Raw genomic sequence first — 5,884 nt, 5'->3', positions numbered from 1 at the left:
CCGGGCCCTGCGCGCCACCGCCCCGCAGCCCTTCACACCCCCGGGCGCTCCCCGGCCCCTGCCCTGCCCTGCCCGCTTCCTTTTGTGTGGAGTCGGAAAGCCCTCCCTCTAGGCCACTCGCCCCCTTACCCCGCAGCCAGCCCACCCCCCCTTCCCTTCGCCCCCAGCCCACAGGGCCGCTCTCCGCCTGAGGGGGAGCCGGCTGGGGCGGCCTCCCTCCTTTCGCTCACTTCTCTCCCCAACTTTCCGCCCCCCGGGGGCCCCGCTCCCCCGGCCGAGAGGGGCGGCGGGGGGAAGCAAGGAGGTGCCGTGGCCCTCACTTCCCTCTGTCCGCCCCCTCCGGCCCGGCGCCCCCTCCCCTCGGCGCCAGCCCTTACACCCAGTCCCGCGGCCGAGGCGGCTCCTGTCAACAGACATTGCCACCATCAGCTGATCCGGGCTGGGCAGGGCCAGGCCTGCCATTGGAGGCGGCGCACGGCGGCCATAGAGAACGCACCGCGGGGAGAGGCGGACCTTCCGGCGCCCACCACGGAGCCACGCCAGCTAGAGCGTCGCATTTTTTCCGGCAAGGCCGCCGACCGGCGCCGTATATAAGGAAGAGAAGGGCGATAGCGAGGCTTGGGCACCGGAGACGCCTCGGCGGACATCTTGGGTGTGGGCCGGCTCGCAAGCGGGACAAGGCGCGAGGCGCCATCTTTGTTGTGGGCGGATCGAGCGCCTCACAGCGAGTTACGGGTGCCGGCAGCGGGCTGAGCTCGTTTAATCGGTCAGATACGGTGAAAAATAATTGTAGTTTAACTCTTCGATGCTGAAGTTACTAGTTTCCCTGCGGCAGTTAAATGAAAACATACTTGCTCTTCCAGGGACAGGCTTGAGAAAGAAAGTTCACACTGGGGCAGGATCAGTGCCTGTTGATGGAGGCTCATGCCTACAGGAGTCAGCCCCAGTTTTAATCAGTGAGAAGGCTTTTACAGACCAAAACGTGCAGTTATCAGGGACAAGAGCAGGCAGCACAGCTTTCTATATCTGCAGAATCGTCACTTTGCTCTTTCATTACCCCACCAACCGCTTTATGTCAATGTCCTGTTCTACAGTAGTTGGAAAGTAGATTAACAAAGACCCAAAACAACAACAACCCCCTCAAACAAAACAACAAGTGGAAGATCACAGCAGTTCCCCAATGGCAGCCCCATCTCCTGTGGCCCTGCACTGGCAGGGCCTGCACGGCCTATGCTCCCGGCCCCACTGCACCAACCCAGCCTCTGTGGGGCCATCACGCTCATCCTCATTTCCCCAGGTCCCTGCTTCATTTTCCCACCCTCTTCATCCCACTGGGAGCCACCTCAGAGAGCCGAAATGTCTGGAAACAAATCACTCCCTCGTTTGCTTACATCCTTCTGTCTTAGGCCGGTCTGCAGTCCTGCAGAGTGGCACCCTCTCTCCCCATCACGCACTCCATGCTGCATGCCCGCCCTCTCTGCTGGGCCCGGCAGGTTTCCAGCAGGCCTTTCCTCTGCCAGACGCATCCAAATAGTTGGAGCCTCTTCCTCAGGGTCCGCTGAAAGACTTCTTATGCGTCAGTCTTTCTTCCCTTGATCTGACCCTTGAAGGATTTCACAACCTAACCTGAATCAGCTATCAAAACTGGGGCCCCCAAAGGCTATTGAGAAAGCCAGTACCTGAAATTTGGTGGTCCTTTCCCCCTTTGTGTAAAACATTATCACTGCTGCCCATTTGTTGAGCTGCTTGTTTCTCTATACTGCTTTTGTTTTGTTTTTTTTTTTTCCTGGGACATTGTTACCACTTGTACCATAATGTTCTTAGGCCAATTAGCACCCCATATAAAGTAGTTTCTTAGGCAAAGGAATTGTATTCCTTGTGCACATCATCAGTAGCAACTTTTCAGTTGTGAATTCCTTTATCACATTAATCTGATGGACTTGAACAGTTTTATGTTCATCAAAACGAAGGAGAAAGAAGCTGAGCTATCCTGGATCTCCCAATGGTTGTTAGTTAGCTACTTAAATTAGTCATATCACATGTAAAGAGACAGTAAACTTTTTTTCCCCCCCTCCTTCACTCAAATGATTTTGAAGTTTGGATTAAATTAGAAAGCATGAAAACAGAAACAAAACACTGAAAACAAAACCGTTTTCAATTCTTTGATACTCCCTACCTGGTTCACAGGCTTGGGCTCTCAGATTTTGCTTTTATCTTAACCTTTCCTGGAAAACTCGTAGATCCCCTTGGCCACACAAATCTCACAGTGATACCAACCTGTGCAAGAGAGCAGCACAGGACTACTGATACAAGCAAATAAAAAAAGTGTTTCAGATCTGCAGTTTTAGCTGATACCTACTGTATAATATTGCTTCACAGTTCTCAATTGCATGGGCCCTGGCTCAGGAGACAATCTAAGCATCCATGTAGGTAAAAATGGATGCACATACTTAAGAGCTTTGCATTATTGACCTTAGTCTATAACTATTCCCTTAGTAATAATACTACAAAAAAATAGTTCTTTGAAGCCTGACTGTCTGCATTCCTCCAAAAGGATTAGTCTGTAAAATACCCTGCTTATTTTCAACTTTGTCCTCACTGAGGACTAGTGCCTTTTATACATTTGAAGAGAGGCACATCAGTGGAAGTTACAATCACTCAAAAGCGCTGTCACGGTGCTTCATTGTTATTACTGCTCACAGTGACTAGTAATTGTTATCTCTGAGTGGCAGAGGAAAATACCAGCACATGGGAGATGCAACTAAAAGCTCAACAAGCAAATCTTTTGTGTAAACCATAGCATTAGCAGAGGGAGGAAGTTATGTTGTTATATTGTGGCACTGAGAAAACATATTTTCCAAATGTTCCTGCCAAGAGATCCCTCTGCAATCACACCAAGGAATTAACTGCACCTTGGTGATAGCACAGTGTAAGCGAACGATTGGTTCAGCTCTCGCAGCTCTCCCATAGTATCCATGTAAAAAGACAGCAAGTGAAACATACAGCTAGCTTAACGAGTCCTGTGTGGATAGGAGACTCAATTAAAATTAAATTATACAACAAATTAGGTTTTAAATGCTGTGCTGCTTAGCCAGCCAGACAAATAATAATTAGAGATGTACTGATCTGCTGCTATGTGCAGTTGAACTGCAGACAGCTATAACTGCTTTCAATGTACGCTGATGACACTTCCCTCCCAGCTCAGGGCAGTTTTATAAGACATTCAAAGTAAGCTATCCCTCAACAGGCCTGTTTTGTACTTGTCACCCTCCTGAGCTGGGCAGAATGGACAGGATCTTTCCCTAGAGTCTGTCATTCCCATCTGTCCATCAGTTAATGTTTCTTTAGCAATATACCTCCCCCTCTTCTTTCTTTCTAGAGTCCAAGTCATTCTAGCTGGAATTAGTTTTGAGGCTTTGAATTATGTAAGTGTACATAAATTAGATTAAAGAGAAAAAGAAACTAGGAATATTATTTATTTTTTCCTCTGCCAATAGCGGTACACATACCAGCAGTTTCAAAATACTCCACAATGCGTAGATGGATACAAGCCAGAAGCTGCCACCTCTGATACTGGTTCTGGCAAAACAAATCTAGGAGTTCCTGAAAAAGAACAATGTAGAACTGAGTCCAACTGAAAAGGACCTCAAAGCAGCTACTCACATACTACTGTAAAATTTAAAATGTATTTGTATAGCATTAATGTCTGGAGCTCTCTATCGCTCTGTGATAGATAACATTCAGAAAGACTGATGCTGTTTAATTTTCTTTGCAATTTTTGTCACCTCTGGTGAAAGTAATATTAAATTCTTAACATCAGATCCGGGATGTGCAACATGGAAAACACATTTTATGATTAAATTAATAATTATGTGTTCTGCGTGGAAAATCCAGTATTTTAAGATCATCCTAAGCCAGTAAGGGTAATGTTATCACACAGCCATCTTCAGTTGTGGTTTCCTACTGCTGGCTGCTTGTCTGTGGGTAAGGAAAAAAAAAAACACAAACCTTTGTAGTGCAAAAGAAAACATACCAAGGACAGCCTTTTAGTTAAGCATTTTTCCAAATACTGATAGCCCAGTCCTGCAGACAATCTGTGTTCCTGCCATGCTGTAAATGAGAACGCGCTATTAACATGGAGCGTTTTCCGAGTCAGGCAGCCAGCCCTGGATCTCTTCCTTATTATGTGGTAGAGAAAGGAAGACAGACAGAGATGTCATATGAGAAGGCAACGGGAAAAGGATCATTTATGTCCTTTTTCTTACACTGTTTATCCAGACGTCCATTACCAACCAATGATAGTGGTTGGGAAACTTTTAATCTAGTGGAAACTAGCATGGCAGTTCCCGTGCTGTGACTCTCTCTCCTTACTATTTCCCTGCAAAGCCTTTGAATTACCCATAAGTTACACAGTTAAGAGTTTGGGTTTATGTATGTCAAAAGGAAAGACAGCAGACTCTCTGGGAAATGCAAAGGACCTTCTGGGAAAACAAACAAAATCAACATACCAAGATCATGCATGTGGGAGCTAATGAACCAGTGCAGTTTCCAGGAAGAAATTCCTTTCAGCAGGGACCACGACTGAGCTTTGTTGCTGGGGCAGGAGGAGCGATGAAGAGACTGCTTTGTGCCCAGCTGACAAGCATAGATCAAAAATAATGCAATTATTGCTGGCACTTCACAAATTAGCTTGACTGGATGCAGCACTGATAAACAACATTCCCAGTTCTCTCTGAAACCCCTTTGTAAATGCAGCCAGATCCAGAGAGCTAAGAAACGGTAATAATTACAAAACCTTGTTGATGTTTCCTTTTAGAAATTACTAACACCCAATTATTTGGTTACATTCAAGTAGAATTTTAAAGCCGTGTAAATACGCATTTTGGCATTATTCACATCCTTCTTTTCTTGCAGCCTGGAGGGGCAAAGCAGTTTAAATTTTTGCCTTGGGCATTTTTTTAGTTTCTGAGCATCAAACTCTGTAGCTAGCTTGCAAGACCAGCCACATGGTCATTCCTGTCTAACAAAGAAAGCAATTACACTTGATTAGCAAAGTGGAAGTATTTCTAATAGCCTATTTCTAGTAGGTTTTTCTAAGACATGGGTTTGTTTTGTAAACCCAGGCACAGCCTGGTCTTCCCCAGTAAGGTTTTCCCCCATTTTACCTGGCATGAGCCCACCCTGGCCATTATAGTTAGGATGCAATACTGATTCTTAGACATCTTGGACCAGATTCAAACAGACCGCTTTAATGGTTCTTCTTGTCATTTATAGGTGACATTCCAAGTTTTGGTTTTGATCCTTTCATTCATGATGTTAGAGAAATTCTCCAGCACTTCCCCAGTCACAGCCTTAGATTGACATGTTTTGTCTGAGGAAGAAAAAATTTGCATGTATTATCTCAGGATGAAAATCTGCCTACAGAGAAATTACATGAATGTTTCTGCAAAGACTCCCTCTCCATGGATAACTGGGAAAATTTACAGTCTAGTTAAAGAATCTTCAAAGGGGATTTTAAAAATATTTCCTCCAGGGGGTGCCAAATTAACACCACTGGAAAGTAAAAATGTATAAATTATCCACACCAGGGATGTAACAACTGTCCATACTGTAGGTTTCACTGGACCTTGTGAGTGATGCACCCCTCCAGCCTGAGCCAAAGGCATCAGTGTTTAGAGTGAAATTTCTCAGCTGTTCACTTGTGAGCCTCTCTTGAAGTCAGAAACAGTGCTGACTGGTCCTGCAATTAGTGTCGTGCACATTCTCTGCCAAGTTCAGATGGGACACATCCCTCGGAAAAGAGTTTTGAGAGTGGCTGAGTGGAGAAATCCATCCATCGCAGCCCTTGCAAGAAAGACACCTTGGTGAGGGAAGAAGTTACAAA

The sequence above is a fragment of the Chlamydotis macqueenii genome, chromosome 17 (genome assembly GCF_036417535.1).
Source record: "Chlamydotis macqueenii isolate bChlMac1 chromosome 17, bChlMac1.mat, whole genome shotgun sequence".
Lineage (NCBI taxonomy): Eukaryota > Metazoa > Chordata > Aves > Otidiformes > Otididae > Chlamydotis > Chlamydotis macqueenii.
Note: the sequence above shows the minus strand (reverse complement) of the source record.